The sequence below is a fragment of the Ochlerotatus camptorhynchus genome, unplaced genomic scaffold, assembly GCF_037179485.1.
Source record: "Ochlerotatus camptorhynchus isolate MF236.1 unplaced genomic scaffold, CSIRO-AGI_Acam_v1.1 ptg000320l, whole genome shotgun sequence".
Lineage (NCBI taxonomy): Eukaryota > Metazoa > Arthropoda > Insecta > Diptera > Culicidae > Ochlerotatus > Ochlerotatus camptorhynchus.
In genome coordinates this window covers 2,477,039-2,498,724 of record NW_027040808.1, presented here as the reverse complement: position 1 = coordinate 2,498,724, position 21,686 = coordinate 2,477,039, and positions in this window count along the sequence as shown.

The following is a 21,686-nucleotide window of genomic DNA, read 5'->3' as shown; positions in this document are numbered from 1 at the left end:
ATTGAAAACTAACTAATTTCAAACGGATTTTTATTAGGATTGAATTAAATTTCCTTCAGGATTTCAGTACATGCCTAAGTAACTCTCCAGCCTTCTGAATGGCTGCTTAATGCATTTTTGCAATGTAATGTTAATATAGGGCTGCCGAACTTCCTATTAGCCGTAAAAGAGTACATCTAGTGACGGTTATAAGTTCCTATTATGGTGTGCTCCAATTATGGCCTATGGGAAATCCGTAATTGGTATGACTGGAACATCAAAATACACTAGCCTTATTTATTGCACTAAAGGACATTCTCGGGCTTGTTGGTTACAAAGGTGTTTTTACAACAAACAAAATTATTTCAGTGTGGTTTAGGTAGCTGTATAACTGTTTTATTTCTGTCACATTGAAGTTCCTGGAAATAATTGCGATTAAAAATCGTGCTACATTAGTGTTTAAAGTCGATACATTTTCCTTAAATATCACCTCATTTTCAATCACCGTTCCTCCCCCGGTACATCCTTTGTAGCGAGCTTTTCTTCCTCACCGCTGCTAAATCTTCATTTTCGTCCACATTATCCTCTACTCTCGAAAGCGATCGTGACAGAGACAATGGCAACGGAGAAAAATGGCAGCAAATCCCTGAAAAGTAAGACAGCCGGGTAAAGAAAGAGCACAGTTTTCGCTTTATGCTGAATTTTGAAAAGCTCTTGATAACACCGGAAGAATCCATCTTGAAGAAGCAAGAGACCTAGAGATGATTCCGAAGAAAGAAGTTGATTTTACGTGAACAAAAAATGAAAGTAATTTTCCTTTGTCTCGTAGTGGTGGGTTTTTGCTTTGCTAATATATCTTCGCAGTGTCGTTCGGATCAAGTAATCAATTCAGAGATTTTACGATTAGAAATTTCATTAAGATGACATTTAGACATGATCGTTCTGAGGGTATAGTTGCCGCTTACCTTATAATGAATGAGTTCGGGTTCTGTTTGAGTGTGTTTTTTTTTTAATTTTTCTTCATCTCGGTTTGAAAACTACCATTTTCATCTGAGTGCTTGCGTTCAATAATTTAATCACCACACTGACGGGCTGAGATGAGTGCATTTCAAAGCCACAACTCCACATTGCCTTTTGAACCGAACTGTGCTCAACTCCCCGGTGGCACTCACATAAAAGTCGTTTTTATGCTCAATCTGTGCAGGCACAACTTTCCGTGACAACCATACGTACATAATTCAGAAGGGTGGTTGTCGAGGGTTCGAGTTAAACCGAGTGAGGCAAATGCAATTTTTGCTGTATTCGCTGAAATTATGATTGTGTCTGCGGTGCAGTGGCACGATAATATTTTTTTATTGCAGTAAACATTAGTTCTGCATTCTCAAGGCTCCTCGTAGCAGTAGAAGTACGGGACTGGATGGTGGAGAAGTCGATTTCCAACAGTAGCAGTCGTCAGCAGTAGCAGGAGCGTAGGCTAAAAACGCTGACTGATTTGTACAGCATCGGCGAATGTAGGTCCACAGTTTGCGAGAACATATTGTTTTTTTTGGACATTTGACCGGAATCGTTTAAACAAACGAGATAGCGGTTTTTTTTTTTCGAGAATGAGTATTTTTGGTCAACTGGGGTCATCGATATGTGACATGAAGTATGATGATACGTGATGATCGCGTATGTTTTCAAACTGGAACTGTTTTTGTGCAGATAACGATTTTTGTGTTGCAGTTTTTTTTAGTGGCGGATTTTGAGGAGGATTTTATTTTTGTGCTTCGGTTTCGTTTTAATTTTATTTAAAAACCAACGTGTGATCATTTTTCTGAAAATATTAATCAATGTTTTGAATCGTGAATTCCCATCCAAACAAAGAGGAGCAATTGGTTTGTTTTCTATTTTATGCAATCAATCACTGTTATACTTTCCTTAAGAAATCTTTTTTGACATACATAGATTTTATGTATGTATGTTATTTTTTTAAGAGATTACGTGATTAATTTTTTGCCGATGCAGCAAAAAATCACTTAATTGCACCAAGCTCATCGAGAGAAATTTTCATAAGTCATAATGAATTTTCACGAACTGTTTGGGGAAATTTAATCAATACCCATAAACAATGCACTTGTCTTTTATGCTGAGTTGACTCACCGAAACCACCGAATTTTCATTTACACAGATCAAATATCGTCCATGCAGAAAAGACAACTTCAGCGACTCGAACATATTCGCTCCGGTTGCTACGGCATCGACCATCAGCGGACAAAGCCACCAAACCAAACAGGAGAAGATATATATTTATAATTTTAAATATTTGCATGGTATTTTTCAATTTCTGAAATATGTTCCCATATCGCCATTTGTTCGGTGTTGCTGATGTTGTGGGGATGTCGAGCTCCAACTAACCACGGCCGGTATGTTGTGTCTGTCAGTTCCCGAAAACAAGCTCCCCTTTCCCAAACAGAGAATACACAGAGCGACCACGTCAGCAAAAAAAAAAAAATCACAGTCCGTCTCAAAATATACAACGCAAAACAGCGGCAATCCGATGTTGAAACATGTTTACGTTGAGAGATTTACGCAAGCTATGGCACGAGTATCAACCCAGCTACGCATTGCTCCCATAATTGGAGGAGGAGGTGTAGTTTCAAAGTCTTCCACCCTACTATGAGGGTGGTTTTTCACCCCCCTGTACTATTTTGCTTCCTTTTCTGTACGGAGAAGCGATTTATTGTATCCACTCGTCATCGCGCGTTTGGCAATGCATCATGTATCGCACGTTGCACCGCCGTCCGTCGCGAGGATAATTTTGTGATTATTTTTGGTTGTTATGCAGCTTGTACAACTCACTGCGCAAACATGACGGATTGAGGATGTTGTTTATGCCGTTCGTGTTGGTGGTGGTGATGGTGGTGATGATGATGATTGTTGTTGTAGATTTTGGCAAAGGAAGTGTAGTGGTTGGAGGGTAGTCACGGGGAAATATATGGTCGAAAAATGTGCATTATGGCGAAAAATACATGATTCGCAATTTATTTTCAATTTGCACATTATTGTTTTTTTTTTTCCTTTCTTCGGAGCAATGTGCGAAATTAATGAGACGAGAGCAAGGGGTGATAAAACATGGGAAATTATTTTTAAGGGTAGTAATTTATTTACCAGGCCCGGAATATTGAATCCATTTTAATTGGTACTATTGTGCGGACGATAATAGTAGAACGAATTGTGCCTTTTTTCTGATACGTGTTGCATGTAGGATGATGATGTTACAATATGTTTTGATAGGTTGAACATAGATTTTGTTGTATCAGTTTCGAAGCTAGTGTAATAAAGCTCTCTTAGTATTACAATTTTGAAACAAAATCAATTACAACAAAGGGTAAATTTATTTCAGGGTGATTAGAAAAAATTCAAATCCGGTTTGTTTAATTTATGCTTTAAGTGAATTTAATACGCACAGGGCACGTTTATGGGCTTGTAAGGATCCAAAGCCCACCTAAACATTTCTTGGATCCAGCAGCGCACTCAGAGAAGCAAAATACGCGATCGAGCGGGCATATGGGAAAAACAAACTGCCTAACTGTCTAAGGGGAGAAATTCTAACATCTACGATGCCTTCTGGGGCAGAATGGGCAAATACTAGGACAAAACCTCAAATTTTTATCGTAGGATTACGTTTTTCGGCAACATATTGTGGTTGCAATTAAAAAAAAAACAAAATCGACCGTGTTACTAAAAGTGGTCAGGTTTTGACCACTTATAACTATGTCAATAGCGGATGGATTTAGTTCTAAACAAGCCAATCGATTGAAAATTTTTCTACAAATCTTTAATGAACACTTTATTAATTTTCATAAAGTCACTGTTTAAAATTACACAAATGTCCAACTGTTGCTATAATAATTAAAATTATCACTAATTGCCTGCGAAAAGTGCTTTTCCTAACACAGATTTCAAAATCGAATTCCATCCGATCTCGTCTAACAGTTCTTATTCAATCACCGTGTTTGTTGGTGTCCAGTCCTTGACCATTTGTACAGGATCCTCGCAAGCAGCTAGCTATCAAGGCTGCCCTCGTGAGCCCTCGATTCACCGAAGAAGGAGGAAGAAGCCGCACCGCTACTGATCGGATTCAGTAGCTCTCCGTGAGTCGCTGTGGGCCATCTATGCCAAGCATGTCACCCTCATTCCAAACAACATATAGCTCGCCAGCATCATCTGTATTCAAAACCTCAGCATTACTTAACCATCTCGACAAAATGGTCCTTTTGAGGACCACCATCAATTTGTTAAAGAGATTTTTTTCTGGACATTTATCAAGGTCATCAATTGGATGTCAGTTCCCATAAGTTTGAATCTAACATATTATGTATTTTTAAGGCAAAATTGGGGGTGCAATTTCAAAAACCAAAGTCGGTCGTCACATGAAGTGGTCAAATTTTGATCCAGAAATGATGAATTTTAATTCTTACTACGCCATTCCATAGGAAATTTTTCTACAAATCTGTTAAAATTAATAATTTATAATTTTTCAAATGGTCAGTATTGAAAATTGCACCAATGTGAAATTGTTGCTATGATAATTAAATTCATCACCGATTGCCTACGAAAAGCACTTTCCCTAACACAGATTTCAAAATCGAATTCCTTCCAGTCTCGCCAAACGGTGTTTATCCAATCACCGCCTGTCCAGTCGTTATCAGCAGTAGCAGCAGCAGCAGTGATTTCGGCGCGTGGCGTTGTACATTTGTACAGGCTCCCTGCAAGCAGCAAGCGATTCTTTGCTCGACTGTTGAGCTGTTCAGTCCGTATTTTCACGTTGCGCCGTGGAAGTGTCGCCACCATCTCGCGTTCTGGTAAGTTTACTTGAACTTGCAAACACGAAACAAATGGTGCGTATACGTGCCAATGAGACAGCAGCGGGCCCTTCAAAGCAGGTGCTAATCAAGCCCAGCGCGTCGCAGGATGACGCCGGAAAACGAGTACTGGAAGCCAACAAGTATGCAGTACTCTCGGAAGAAAATGGCGATGGTGACGCCGTTCCCATTGCAAGAAGTGAAGAAATGTTGCCAAGCTGGCTGCCGAACTGGCAAAACACAAGCTGCTGCCTCGCTTCAACCTTTCCAGCATCGGTACCAAAATCATGTGCTCCAGCCTGGAGGAGTACAAACAAATAGGATGTTTCCTGAAGGACAACAACGTGGACTTCTTCACGCATGATCTGCCATCGAGCAAGCCACTGAAGGTGGTTTTGCGTGGATTACCGTCGTTCGAGGCAACTGTGGTGAAATCCGAGCTGGAGTGGCTTGGTCTCAAGCCTGAGGCAGTGTACCCGATGAACCGGCGTTCCAACCACAACCCCACCAGTATTGCGGCTCTGAGATTCAAAATCCGTGACCTGTTTCAGGTCATCATCAGTTGGGAGCATTACAAACCCCAACATCGTGATGTAGCGCAGTGTATGAACTGCCTCTCATATGGTCATGGCATCAAATACTGCCACATGAAGCAGTGCGGCAAGTGTGCTGGAACTCACTCAACTGCGTCCTGTGAGCAAGATGATGACATCGACTGCGGTGGAAACCACCAAGCCTCCAATCGCGGATGCCCCAAGCGAGTGGAGTTTATGAATATTCGTCGGAAGGCTACAATCAACAATCACCCCGGTCGCCTCCGTAATCATCGTTCGCCTCCTGTACTCACGGAAGTCCAGTACCCAGCTCTCCAGTCCCGTTGATATGTACCGAACCTAGCCCCGCTTCCGCTCAACAACCAACAAGCTAATCCTGCGAATATACAAATGGTTCCCAACAGTCGGACAGTTCAGCATCGTCTCGTTGCTGCTGCGCTCCACCCAATTCCAGGTTCATCCACCGCCCCTGGTTTATCATACGCTGGTGCTGTCTCAGGTGAGCCTGTCGACGGTTATCCGTTCACCTCGGTGGAACTTGTGATGCTCGTGGCCGTGGTCGTCATCTCACGCGCACCTGCCCTGTCCCTTGTCACTAAGTATAGACCGTGAAGCCATCAAGATCGTAAATTGGATTGCTTGCTCCTTGAAGAGCAAAAACATCGAGTTTGTTGACTTTCTCAACGAACGGCACATCGACATAGCTGTCATCTCACATCGACTCACTTGAAGCCCGAGCTGAACGTTTTCCTTTCCGTCTATCGCATCGTAAGGCTTGACCGCACCAGCTCCGGGGGAGGGGGAGTTGGCATCGCTGCGAGACGGAAGATCAGCTACCGGCTACTACCAAGCTTCCAGCTGAAAACTATAGAAGCCTTCGGAGTTGAGGTGAGCACATCGCTTGGTCCAATCACCATCATCGCGGTCTACTGCCCTAAGAAAACCAACATTAGGGACGGCTCGGCCTCAGACCTCCGAAGAGACATCGTCAAACTAACACGATGGCGACAAAATTTCGTCATCGCTGGCGACCTGAACGCCAAGCATCAAGCCTGGGGCAATAGTCGACGAAACCAGAACGGCACAATCTTCTACAACGATCTGCAGGAAGCCCACTACAACATCCTGTGTCCGGACACTCCCACCCGGTTCAGTCGATCCGGAGCTCATGCCACCATCGACATATTCATCAGCAACATTGGCTATAACAACTCTCAACCTATCGCCTATCAAGAACTGAGCTCGGACCACTATCCGGTGGTGGCCGAAGTAGGTTCTTCGGTCAATAGGTTTCAAGTTTCCCGGCGAAATTACCATTGTGTCAACTGGCAGCAGTACCAGCGCTGTGTGGATACAGCAATCGACTACGACGTCCTACCAGAGTCGTTCGAAGAAGTCGATCGGTGTCTGCAAACCATCGATGAAGCGATATCCCGTGCCAGGGAGAAACACGTACCAGCATCCAGACAGTTCAGTCATACTCTGAACCTTGAAAGTCCACACATTGACAACCTTGAAAGCCCAACCAAAGATCTTATCAGGCTCCGTAATACCATTTGTAGCCTAACCCAAATTATCCAGGCCAGGATGGTGGAACTCAGAAATAACGATTTTGCCAACAAGATTCGCTCTCTCCCAGATTGTGCAAAACCATTTTGGAAGATAACCAAAATTTTGAAAAATAACTCGATACCGATCCCTCCACTTTCCTCTGTTGACCAGAACTCGGACCCATCCCTACTCATAACCCCAGTTGAAAAGGCCAATGCTCTTGGCCAGCATTTTGTAATTTCACATAATCTTGGCCAAACCATGGTGAGCCCCCATGAGCCTGCCGTACTGGAGGCAATGTCTAGAGTCGCTGACACCCCCGTAGTAGTGCATGATGATAGTAGAATATCGGCTGATGATGTGATAGCAGCTGTTAGAAGCACTAAGAACATGAAGGCTGCGGGTATGAATGGTGTAGTCAACCTTGAGTTGAAAAACTTGAGTATTGACTTCTTCAATTATCTTACCGTTATCTTCAACAAATGTTTGGAGCTTGGCTACTTCCCTGCATCCTGTTATTCCAATACACAAGCCTGGTAAAGATCCTACCAGTGCCAAAAGCTATCGCATCAGCTTCTTGTCCTCCATCTCGAAGCTATTCGAAAAGTTGATACTCAGCCGCCTGCTGGTGTTTTCAAATGATAATAACATCTTTCTCAAACAGCAATTCGGGTTTAGGAAAGGCCACTCTACCATCCACCAACTCGCACGGGTTACTAACATCATCAAGCGGAACAATTTTGTTTCCAATACATCTGCCATGCAGTACCGATGCAGGGGTCCCTCAGGGTAGCCTTCTTGGGCCTATCCTATTCAACATTTTCACGTTAGACGTTCCTTCCCTGCCGGGGTTGTGGTATCCTGTCAATGTTCGCAGATGCCACCTCCATCATCTATAGGGGTCGAGTGATCCGTGCTCTGGCGAGTAAACTACAATCAGGTCTGGATGTTCTGTCCGACTATTTCAAGAGTTGGAAGATTTGTATTAATTCAGCTAAAACACAAACCATTCTGTTTCCACACTCGATTTCACCTCGGCTTGTTCCGCCTGCTAACGTCAAGATCCATCTTGATAGCACTCCCATTGAATGGTCAACCAAGTGTAACATCTTGATTAGGTCGCTCTACCCTCTTATAAACAGGAAGTCCACCCTGTCCCTCTAAAAAAAAGCTTGCTATCCACAAGCAGATAATTCAGCCGGCTATTGAGTATGGTATGCCAATCTGGGAGAGTTGTGCTAAGTGCCACCACCTAAAGTTTCAGAGGATCCAAAACAAGATCCTAAGAATGATCCTTTAAAGTCCACCGCGAACTCGTAATTCTGAGATTCACCACCTGGCAGGACTTCAAACACTCGAGGAGCGAAAGACGTCCACGCTGGAAAGGTTCAGAGTCGCCTGTCTGCGATCAAACCACCAGATAATTCGTGATTTGGCAACCAAGTTCAAGTAGTTAGGTAGGCTAATGTGCTCAAGTAGGTAGATTATAAAATTTTTAAATTCAAACGAGCCCTTAAATGGGTATCCTGTAAATTAGCCCTAAACGCAATCATCACATTAGAATAATTAATTAACTAGAACAGAGATGAAGAGCCAATGGCTAACCAATTGAAATGTAAAACCAAACGTTGCAACTTAAAAAAACAGCAAATAAACGTAAATTTTACTCCTTACAAGCAGCTAGCTAAAAAGGCTGTCCTCAAGAGTCTGCTCGGATTCTGTTGCTCGTCGTGAGCCGCTGTAGACCAAGCGTGTCACCCTCGTTCCAAACAACATACAGCTTACCAGCCTCATCCGTGTTGAACACCCTAATAGCTCAGTATTACTCAACCATCACGACAAAACGGTTCTTTTTAGGACTTCCATAAATTATTGTTGTTTAAGAGTTAATTTTAATTGAACGTTCGCTCACCTTGCTGCCAGCCACATCATCCCCAAAACTCTTTGCCCCAAACGTTTGTGGTCAAATGTGTAACAGTATTGAAGTGTTTCTCGCAATGACTGAATACCATATGATCTTTTCAATTAACTAGAAACACTTCGAATTAAAGTAAGGTTTTCTCTGGGACGCTGCAAAAATTTCGAATGTAGGGTATACGTCCCTAACCTCGGTCTAATATGCAGCCATAGATTACGTTTTTAATCATAACTCATCAATTAATTTACCTGCAAACGATATTCTACTGCTAAATGGTATGCTTAGATATGCTTATCATGTCGTTTGCTATCAGGAACCGCAAAAAGTTGAAAAACTTACTTTTTTTAAGACAAAAACTCACCAGGGAAATGTATGTAATATCGGTCTATTGTCCCCAAATTGGGTCTATTTATGGATGCAACTTCGTCCTATCCTGTTTGATTCTCAAAAAAAACGCTCTTGGTAACGTTTTCTTATGTATTTTTTTTTATCACTATCACTGTTAACTTAATACTCTTCATTCCTCAAAACATTTCTTAGAGAAAATTTTACGAAAACTACATTAAATCACTCAAGTTAAAAATTAAAAATTAAAAATTTCGCTTATCGTCTTTCGACCGCAGAATATCTAAATCAAAACATTGTGATGTTCATTATACAGATTTGGCAGAAAAAATCTCCCTTCCTGTTCGTTCCTTATCATCCAAATGCAAACCACATTGTTGACGTTACTCTTATTGCTATATGCTGTCAAATGAATTTTATGGGCCAAAGTTAGGAACATAGAAAAGAAATGTGTCCCTAAAGTTGGGTCCATGATTTACTTGTGAAAACGTTGTTAAACAATTAAAATAAACATAAAATATTCAAACAGTAACTGTGAGTTTTACGTCTAGTGTGTATTATCAGGTAATTCCATTCAATAAATGCCATAATCAGGCCATTTGATGATCGTCAGTGCAACCTTCCCATCTTAACCTTAGAAGTCATGGCGGCTAAAAACTCCGAACAGAGTGATATTCTCAACCAGTTTTATTACTTACGAGAGCTGAAAATGTATTGAAATGTTGTGATATAAATTGATTTGTGTGTGGTACACATTTATCAATCATCAGTGATCAATATTTTCCTTATTTTTTGTGTAATATTCCTTAATTAATTATTTATTTGCGTGATAGGCCGAATGAAAGGACTAGACCCACATTACATACCGTAACCCTATATGATTGTTCGTGAATATCTCGCAATTGGAAAATGTTAGCAAGAATTCCCTACAATCAATTTTCGCGTAATTTTGTCATCAGAAAACGAGCCGTTTCCGTAATGGAAAAAGTGGTTTCCTTAACACAGTCACCGAATATTGATATAGACCTACGCCAAATCTACGCTTGTATCTTGGATACAACCTCTTACTTTTTTCGAGGTTTTGATTCAATCTACACGTCTAAATAATGGTCTACAGAACCCTCAGAAAACTAATAATGTTACTTGGGATTTATTTTGACGTTTTGTCTATTTGACCATTTGGTCCACTTGAACCGTTGTTCATTAGAACTTTTGTACATTCTAACTTTTGTCTATCGACTTTCAGCCATAAACCATTTGTCATAGATTCACAGTGGTATGCTTTCTACTTAAGATTAATTTATACTTATCAATTTGTCATATGGGTAACTTTAGTTAATCTATCAACATAGTTCACGTCTTATTTATTAGCTAACCTTCACCCAATTCGATAATATTTCAAGCAAAGTCGCACACAACTAATAGCAGCTCGGAAAACCTAAGTGCGAATGCGTAATTTCTAATTGAAAATTTGACGACTGATGTCGAATTTTAATCCACTGCTTCATTTGCATACAAACAAGCTCTGAGAACAACCATTTCAAATTAAAAACCATGAACATTGTACTATACCCACCCGGACTCATCTTACAGTGCAGTGCGAAGAACGATAGGTCCCAACCGTCGAACTCATCAACGGGAGTAAATATTTTCCTAAGCAATGCTAATCAGACATTCACAAAGCAGCAGGCAAGATTGGAGGAATGGGTAGTGTCGAAACTTCACACATCCACCCTCTTGCTTCAAACACGTGCCCTCACGTGGCCAAAGCACCGCGTTAACTAATCCTACAGGAATATGAGATTTAACCAAAGTTGCTCTACTGCTTCCCAACTCTGCAGCACCGGGGAATGGGGGGTAGGTAAACATGTTGGGGGTGTTCTTTCCGGGGAGATGAATCTTAAACACAAACAAATTCCGAGAGATGGAGCACTGTTGGACGCGTGGGTACAACAGGGGAACCAAGTAGTCATCGAGACGAATCTGTTTGGAAACTGACGGTCGGGAAAACACGGAACGGAACAAGATATATTGCAAGACTATAACAAGCGCTGCTTAGCTCGGAAGCCAATGTGTGTGTGAAAGAGAAGTAGCTGCTAGTGTTGGTCTGTGGAATTCCCTCTTTACCGGAACCGAAGTGGACGTAATGGGAAGGGGGAACTTAATGTATGCATTATGTATAGCATGTTGCGTAGCAGATTTACATGCATGAGAATATGTTTTCCAGATTAATTTCGTTGGAAAACATATGTCGTAGGCAGAGTTTTTTGGGATTCCATGGTAAATTAAGGAGCTCTTCTTCATTGGAAACTTGATGATTTTGAATGTCAAACTTCAAGAAATTATTTACTAACATGAATCGTACAAACTAGCATTTCCCAACGCACTGCCGAATGTAGGTGAAGTAATTTGAGATTAATCCGTCTGCCCGCCTTCATAATTGGATTGAGCATGGTTATCCGATGATATTTCAAAGGATTATCGAGTTGACGAACGATACCCAGTTGGAATAAGGGTGTAAATGAAATTACTATCTCGGGGATTTGCTCAGTCACTTGGAAAGTTGCAATCCAGAATGCGTTATCGGCTCACTACTGATGTGATGATAAATACTTTTTTTTTCAATTTGAAGAACGATTAATTATAACATTTCGTTACATTTGCTGCTCGTCATTTGATATCTCACCACTAGCGATACTTTCAGCAGTTATTATTTTAAACTCCAACAGAGTGTGGCCATATCAAAGGATCAATTTTCCATCCAATAGATAATCGAAGCATGAAGCACTTAAGCTGCTGCAATTGCCACATGATCTCAATTTTCCACCATTCGCACTGCAAACGGAAATATGTTTCCACACTTTCTGCTGGTCAATCAAATTCCGCATGACCGATTGCCCGTGCTTAAACACTTCGCTTTCAGGAAACGCTCACAATTCACGGGATCAAGCTGTCGGCCGAGAATCTCTCACGTTCGTCCTGCCGCCAAATCTGACACTCCCATTAACCAGAAACATTCGTTCCATTCGGATGGATAAATGTATAAACTTTGGCGCACGCTATTCCTCAAACAATATCCCCCCCCCCCCCCAAACCTCAACGCACACGATGTTGGAATTGCAGTGTTTCCCTGGGAAAGCAACGTTTAATTTTCCACACGCCAATCAACGAGAATCCGATGGTAAGCGAGTGCCGCGTCCTCACTGTCCGAGCACTTCAAAATCCACCCAACAACGCTTTCACACGTTTTCACACGTTTGCACGCGTTGAAATTGGCTCTAGAACATATCTCACTCACTTTCCAACTCACTCGTGCAATAGGTCAAGCGGATGTCATGTGCAGATTGAGCGAGCATTGTTTTACAGTTCAAGGAACAATAATGTACCAGTTTATGATTGTCTACCTTGATGAGTGACGCGGGCTGTTGGATAGTTGATATGTTGATAATTTGTTGCAATCGTGGATATTGTGTTTCCAGATGACTATCAGTGTGAGACGAAGGCGAATGTATGTTAGAGCTTGATTGAAGTCACGAACGAAAGTGTTTCGTTAAATGTAGAGCAGCCTGCTAGGAATTTTAACCTGCCACCTGAATACACCAAGAACATTTTCATCCAGTCTGATTCATAACCCTAAAATGTAACTAAGAGTAACTTAAGTTGAGCAGCCTTCAGATTCGTTTGAACGAATTAAATTGGTAACTCTTAAGAGTTGATGAGCAGATTCCACACTGCTCATCTGCAAAAATTGAGTTCGTATTGATGTGAAACATCATTCTACTTTAAATTATCTTTAAAAAAAGTATACTTATTGAAGAAAGCAAACTTATAGGACGGTAGCTCGAAGCTTTAGTTGGATTTTTATCCGGCTTCAAAATTGGAACAACTTTTGCATTTTTGCCGTTTATCAGGAAAATTTGCCGAATGGAAACATCTGTTTAATAGATTTACCAAGAAGTTCAAGGTACTCTCTGAGAGTTTTATTTTTTGAAGATATAGAAAATTCCATAATTACCATATTATAAAACTTTTTAGTTATAGATCTAACTTCGTCCAAATCAGTCCCCCAGGAATCATAAAAAAAATTTCCTGTGAGAAGATATTCATATAATCCCGAGCAACCTGATATCAATTGAACTAGTAAGACCCAAACTGAAATTATGGGAACTCTCGAATGGCTTAGCAAGTTTCTGAGATTTTTCCGAATTTGTGATCAAAATTTTACCATTTTATTCATGCACTGGAATAGGTTTTTGAGATTTTTTCAAAATGTTTGTGAGCACCCTAAGGGGTTTTGAACTTGGGTCCAATTCCTATACATTATTTTCAAAAGGTTTGTTCCTCATGGTAGAGAATCGCATTTAAAATTGTTTTTGCAAATCTCGTTAAATACTTTTTATGGCAGGATCGTGTGTTCTTTGACATTTTGGCAGGATCGTGTGTTGTGTGACATTTTTCAGACGGATCAAGAGCTGAAGAATTGAATCCAATAGTTAAAGATTCAAGAGCATTAGTAAGCATTATTGCAAATTTGGATGTATATTATTTGGATCAAAATCCATAAATGTATGGTAACTGAAATCCAATCAGCAATATGGTAACTGAAAGTAAAGCTGTTGAAGTTAGAAATTATTTCATGAGATATCTCAAAAGTTACGGGAAGGTGATCAGAACCGAAGCATGGGTAACCAATTGGCTACAAAGTTGACACGAATCAGTTAAGACCAAATCAATAGTTGAGGGATGTCTTGCTGAAGAAAAGCATGTTGAGCTGTTTGAATATTGAATAGTGTAATTACATGCATAACAACCATAAACAGAATATTACCATTGGAATTGCTTGGAACATTATTCCATGAGCAGTGTTTTGCATAAAAATCACCAATAATAAAGGGGGGGGGGGGAGTGACCCCGACGTAGTGGTTAACATCCATACCTCTCACGCCAAAGTCATGAGTTCAAATCTCACCCCGGACAAGTCACGAATGACCCAAGAGTGTTAAAGTGACTATAATAAAAAAAAACAATAATGAAGAATTTAGGCCTATGACGGGTGAATTTCTGAAGGTCAGCCTTGAGAAAATTCTTTTGCTGACCTACGCATAGGAATGGTAAATAGGCAGCTATAAACGTAAGCTGTCCAAATTTTGTTTCGACAAAAAGTGTGGCTTCAAATGAAGAAAGAATTTGGATTTTGCCGAAGTAATTTTTTGTTTTCCTTCCTCCCAGGAAGGGAAAAATGTTTTTTTTCCTTTTTGTTATGACGTGTTGTATTGAGCGAACATGTAAGATTTTATCCATGTTTGTCGATGAACTTCTGCTTGTTAATTAATGTGATAATATTGTAAAATTTAGCTTTCACATTATATGGCTGCTCATAAAAAAGAAATTTTCACAATTTTGAGTGATGGATATAATGGTTTATTCAGTGTTTGAATCTTCACTCTGCATGGAATTAGTTGTCAATTTATTAGTTAGGAGCCCAAAAGCAAAGCTCTCATTTTCGGTTTGAAAATCGAAATGAAAATTCTCAGAAAATTAAGCTGGATTCATATGATTCATAATATTTGATATATTAACAAAATTTAAGAACCCAATGCATGAATCCAGAGACAACATATTTGATATTTTGTAATTTGAATAGAACGTTACTGATCAAAAGAATGATTTTATGATATTTTGTGAGGATTTCAGTATTTTGCTTGGATTTGTTCATTTTGTTTAAATCTGCATTCTGAACTAAAAGCCAGGTAACAACTACCGACGTATGGAAAAATAGTAAAGAGCTTCCGTCGTAAGGACGGAAAGCTATTCTGCTCCCGAGATATGGGCGGAGAGTAATAAGCATCCATCGGAATAATGTAAAGCTATTATACTACCGACTTAAAGAGCTTCCGGAAAAGGACGGAAAGCTATTCTGCTCCTGACGTATGGGTGTGATACGGTGCTGTAGAGGAAGAAGGATAGAGTTATGTATCCGAACGTCTTTGGATCGAAATGGTTTGCAGCGTTTTTTTCCTTTGATTTGTTTTGATTTTTTGAATTGATTTTGATCAAATGTTAGGCGATAATAGGGAAATTCAAATGAATTATTCATCATAATTCACCATAATATTGTTTTGCCTTAAAACTAATGATCCTCATCATAAGAAGGACTCCCTCCGAATAAAAATTTACGATGCATAAACAAGAGAACTTATTGTAACCATAAGCAATAACATCTGTTGTTTGTTATTTATTAATTTATTTGATGAGGTTTAATCTAATTAACTTTACATCCTAAAACTATCGTCAAAAGGTATACCACAATAAACATTTTTTCTTCCGCTATCCAATAAGTCTCCTCCATCAGAAAGGTAGCCGCTTTCAGTGGTTTCATTGAATGGCAGCATCGCCAACGGGGATCTAAGCGCTTCCATCGCAGCAATTGACGCAAAACGTGGTCAGCACTCACACACTCATCACGAAATGGTTGCTTTCCAAAGTTCAACCGAAAGAACTGCTGATGAAGAACAATGAAGAGGACCACAAAATGGTTGCTGCCGAGTAAACAGACGATCGCTTGACACACACCGAGAGTGGCCTGCTTCTGTCGACAGCCGAGTGAACTTGGAACATCTGTTGTAGCAACCCTACATTTTATTGTCATAAACAATAAAATACAATAAAACATATTGTTGTGAACGATACAATCTATAGTTAATGGGACTTTTGCATTACAACCCTCCTTGTTAGTTATTGTGGTTTTTACACTGTTCAAAATTTGGATAACATTGCGTGTTTTGTAAGCCTATTGTGGCATCAATATGATCATTATAATAGGATGAATTGTAAATAGTATAATGTTTTGTAATTTTATAGTTATTTTTATTTAAAAAAAAAGATGGTCAGTTGAGTAAATCCTTTTAGAAGGCAGTAGAAGTATTTCAAGTCCTTGAAGTTAAGTTGCAATTTTAGACCAAATGTTACAATTACTCACAATTTAGTTCCCGCTTTCCTCGTGCGGGAATACACTTTACTACTACATTAGCACTCACACTGGTACTACGTTCGATTACTTGTTTTTACATAAAAGTTCATAGGGAAAGTGTACATACTTTAGTTTAGGATTCAAAAAATTTTAAATGTATATAGAGTTTAAGCTGGTAATTAAGTGGAATTTACGCTTACTTTTAGATTTTTTTTTTGTATAATTCTACTTCTTAGATCGCCCCTGTATTGACTACTAGGACTCACCTAATATGTAAATATTAATAAAAAAAATTTGCTAGGAATGTTTACTTACTAGCTTATCAATAGTATTATGATAATTTTAGATTAGTATAGGAACATTTCAATTTTAATAGATATTTTAACAGTTAGTTAGTTATATTTATTAAGGAGACGTTCAGCTGAACGCTGGTTCGGCTCCGGGAACCCCTGAAGGGCAGATTTGTGATCGGTGACGTCAGAGATCGGTGGTTGTGAGAGCAGATGTGCGCGAAAGCGCTCTTCTCCGCTGACAACTCGAAACCGGCATCGGTGAATATTTTTGACGGCTTGGTTTAACCTGATAAGGAGGGCTTTAATTGTACTTTTGACGGCCATTACTACAATGTCATAGGCGTAAATAAAGATGAAGATCTCCGCTGGTAGGTTGCTGAAGACTCCATTCATTTGAATCAGGAATAAGGTGACCGCAAGGACGGAGCCTTGGGGCACACGCGTCTCTTCACGGAATGTGTTCGATCGGTAGTAGCCGATTATAACCTGGAAGGTCCGGTGGGTTAGGAAATGTTTAACAAAATGTAGGATGTGGCCTTTCAAGCCCCAATCTGCTAGTTATTTGATGACATCTGGTGTCCAAGCCCAATTGTACGCTTTCGAGATGTCCAGCGTTGCCAACTCCACGTGCTGATTATTTTTCATTGCATCGTGGAGCGTCCCAAAATATGTGTTAGTGCATGCGCTGGACGGAAAGCGTATTGGCGATGGTCGAGAAGGTCATGACCCAACTAACATTTTCAGCTTTGTAAGCCAACTTTTCCAGCGTTGTGCTGTAAAGTAGCTGAAAAGAAACTGCAGATACAGCTACAAGCAAAAGCTAGCGAAATAGTTTCGGAGAGCGTTTACTCAACTTTCTCACAACCATTATTCAATTTGTCAGTCGCACTGAAAAACATCAGCCAATAAACGCTAATGTCACTTCTATACACACACTAATCAACTTTCAACTTGTAGCTGCAAAACAAAGCTAACAAAATGAATATATTACTCATTTGATGGCTTCTAAACAACCAACCACTCTTGCTGAATATCATAAACATCAAAAGTGCTTTTTCAACAACTAAACAACCTGTACTCAGCTTATAAACTGTGTTAGAGCAACTTCGGAAGCATGTTCACAGTCAACTAGGTTTATTTTTAGACGTGTGCAGTTTTACAGCTTTTACTCTGCTCTTTTATAACTAGTCGAGAAAAGTGATTCGTGTGCACTATTATAAAGCCTCTACTCAGCAATTTTGTTGTAGAAGGGAATGTTGATTTGTTTACATAAGTTCAAAGTGTTGGCGTAGCACAGTTGGTAGTGTCAAGGTTTGCCAAAGAGGTCGTCTCGAGTTCGATTCCAGGTTCCGGTGCAGAGTAAATAATTTGGTGATGATTTGTAACTAATTTCGATTAATTTGATTCACAGCAAAATAAACTCAATAAATTCCTTCATAAAAAAAAGCGTAAACAGTATTTAACCCGGCTTCAAGAGAAAGCTGTGTAGTGATTATTGGATAACCGGGAAAAGGTTGAATAAGCGCCTTTCAACTTCACTCACAACTATACAGCAGGATAACAGTTGTATAGAAGCAGTAATGGATATGCAATAAGAGCTTCTCCCGACCGTTCTAACAGCCATAAGTAGCTGACTAAGTTCGCCAGATTTGCTTGTATAGAGGTTGAGTAAAGGTTTCCTCATATCGTATAACGTTTGAATACAGCTTGAGGCTGTATAAATGAAATGAGTAAAGCGTTTACATTGTGAAAATTGTTAGTTGGGGATCGTTGAAGAAGCTCAAAAGTCGGCGGTTGATCATTCGCTCCATAATCTTGGAGATGCAGCAGGTGAGCGAGATTGGGGGGCAATGCACTGGTGATCTGCCGGACTTGCCGATCTTTTTGATGGGAACAACTAAGCTGTGGCTCCACTGCTTCGGCAGGGAGTCGTTCAGCCACTCCTTGTTGAAAAGCTCTAGCAGTTTGATTCGTGCACCCGTGGGTAAGTTTTTTTTAGTAGCGGGTAGCCTACCGAACTGATTGGCGACGATGATGAGACCTGTAGTTGCGCAGCCGTCTATCTCGAGGGCTATCCCTTGATACCTTCTCATTCCGCTAAGAGCGTGGACCCTTCCCCACAGCTCAGCTGCCGATTGATTGGAATTGAAGCCGTTTAGGAACTCTGTCCAGCTGGTTGCGTTGGCGGTACGGATGACGTCTCGACATTCATTTCGTTTGCGTCGGTAGTGCTGGAAAGCCTACACTCGGTATGGGTGATTGGGGGGCAGCCTTTTTGCTGCTCGAAGAGCCTTTAGTCTGGCCTTAATGGCTGTTTTCGTTTCAGGTGACCACCAGTGAAGAGCCTTTCTGCTGGGGTTGGGGCTGGTCTTGGGGCCGCTCCGACGATAGCTTCTGTGAGCTCGTCGATGGACGATGCTTCTATCTCGTCGCATAACGATTTAATTGCGTCTTGGAAATCGGTCTGCTGATAGACCCATCTTTTTCTGCGAGTTGTAACGGCTACCTGTTCGTTGGTCCAGATGGTGATGGGATGATGGTCGCTACCCATGGGGTCGTACCGGACCTGCCATAGCAAACGGTTGACCAGCCATGGGGTGTCAAAGGATAGGTCCAAGGCTGACTCTTTCTGACCACTTGTGTATGTGGGTGAGCCGTCGTTGAGCAGGATTAGGTCCAGATCTTGCATTGTCTCGAGCACGTGGTCACCCCAAGCCTGGTGATGGCCGTTGAAGTCTTCCTGGAGAAGGATGGGTCAGCTGAGATCTCCTATTTAAAAAAAATTCAAACTAATCGCACTAGAAAGTTTCCACGTTAACAAGTTCAATTTTGCTTTGTTTTGACGTTTCACTACTTGTCATCGGTCTTCCAGTTGTCGCCGAGTTGCTTGTCCCACCGTGATTCCAGTGCGAAACCTCTTAGGATTTTTCGGCAGGGATGCCGCTGTATGCCCAGCAGAATGATGCATTATTTGAAATAATCGCTCCACAGTACCCAAACGATTGTATGTTGAGTCCTGATTAGCCTCCCAACATTTGAACTCATTTAGTAAGAAACTGACTTGGCACATACCATTTGAAGTTTATATGGAAATTAGTATGGGAAACGCAAATTGTTTTGTTCATGTGTATCTATCTAACAATTCACCATACCGCTATGATTTAAAGAAAAGTGGGGTTGTGTTATAGACACGACCACAAGGTTGACGTAGACTACGTTGAGCTGTTTAGTGAACTTCTCGTGCATTTTTCTTGATATTGATTTAAATTACTGTAGAAGCAACCTATTATTTCTATCCTTTTTAAATAGTTTTGATTTAAACTTGGTTTAATTCAGGACATCTATAACATGAAAAATTCCTAGAGCGAATCAAGAATCGCACTAGCCACCTCTGGCTTGGTAATACCGTGCCTTAACCGACAAGGCTATCTGAGGCTCCGTTAACAACCCTGATTTTGACAGACGCCATCACTTGTTATATATTGCTCTACTAGCAGTCGAAAATATTATTAATAGCACTAACGCGACTGCTTTTTGATTTCTGGAGTCTTTTTTCCAGGGAATTATTAAAAAAAAATATCTAAAACAAGTGAGTACGCTGCGAAGAAAATTTTCTGCACGACGGCAGAGGAAAAATTCCACATTTCACTTTACGGCTAACTTGCTGTTGGTACCATGTTGGCCGCCTGTGGGAATGTTCTATAGAGACAGAGAAAAACATTCCAACTTTTACAGCTTTTGCTGCTGATTGTTGTTTGCCCCGGCGTCCGAAGCAAAAATAAGCGGAGAAACGACAGCAGCGCTCTTACAAAGCTTTAGAGGTTCAAGCACAACGATGCGAACCAAATGGTACTCGATTAGGATGACTGGGTTAGGGAAAACGTTTATTTCATGAAAACAGTGATACAATTATCACTTTTTATTGAAACATTTTCTAAAACTGTTTTAAATGGAAAGTTTGAAAAATATTCATTCATCTGATTCAAAAAGTTATTTTCGATCGATTGGTGTATTTGGATTTTAATTTCATCTATAAATGACAAAGTTAAAAGCGTTCAAAACCTAACACCTTTTCGTGACGGTTTCAATTTTAGATTTTCTATTTACCTCCTTACCTTGCCGTAAGACTTAGTCTGCGTCAAGAATAAAAGCTGTGATTGTAGGAAATCATCTGAGTTACAACTTTGTTCAAAACCACTTTGCGATAAAATGTAAGAAACTTAAGTTCATATTGTCTTATGATTATACTCAATCAACTGTGTAACAGGCAACATTGGTGTTTCTAGAGCGTAGAATAGAGCACAAAAATCAAGGCTACTATGTCACACTGCAGAAAACAGTGTTTGCCACAAAACAGTTGCTTAATCATGCCATAAATAGTTAATAAATATTTAATTTTATGTTTGGCTAAAAAACAGATGTTTTGAAAAGTTGTTGCTGATAAAATTTCTCATAATAAAAGCTATTAAACTCTTAAACAGAGCAATATGAAAAAAAGGCTAAAAGATAGTGAACAAAAATTCGATTTTCCCATAGTAATTCCATATAAACTTCAAATGTTTTGTGCCAAATCAGTTTCTTACCAAATGAGTTCAAATTTTGAGAGGCTTATCAGGACCCAATTTGAAACCGTTCGAGCACTACGGAGCGGAAATTTAAAATTATGCATCAGTTTACTGTTCACGCGATGGAAGGAAGGGTCTAAAGTGGCAAGCGCGATTTCCTCTGTCACCCCAAAGGGCTTGGGCCAATCGGCTCCGCAGGGATTTTTTGACGTATAAAATCTCTGATCACGCCTTCCTTCGTATGGGAAGTAAATCCGTTGGTCCCCGGTCCATGAGTTGATGGGTTGTGGGTAGGATCCAGGTGTGGGAGCTACTTCCCTGGCGTCGGCAGCATTGGTACTCAGGACGGAAAACAAGATCGACGGACAAAAAATCGAGAAGAAAAAAAGAGAGAAAAGATCCTGGCCAATTTCACCACCATTCCAAAGCACATCGTGTTTCAATTGCTGCTATCCACTAGGGTATTGCTCATTTTCAATAGTTTATTGCTACTGAGTAAGCAGTTGTTTTTGGTAGATTCACATTTAACTATGGCGATTTTCTTTTCTTTTAGTGACCGTTTATTTTGAAATGTTATACAAAACTCAACTCTTGGAATTCAGATGAAATAGATCGGCTTTCGAAATTCTTTAAGTGCAGCTTTTTGAAAGCCGTAGTTTCCAAT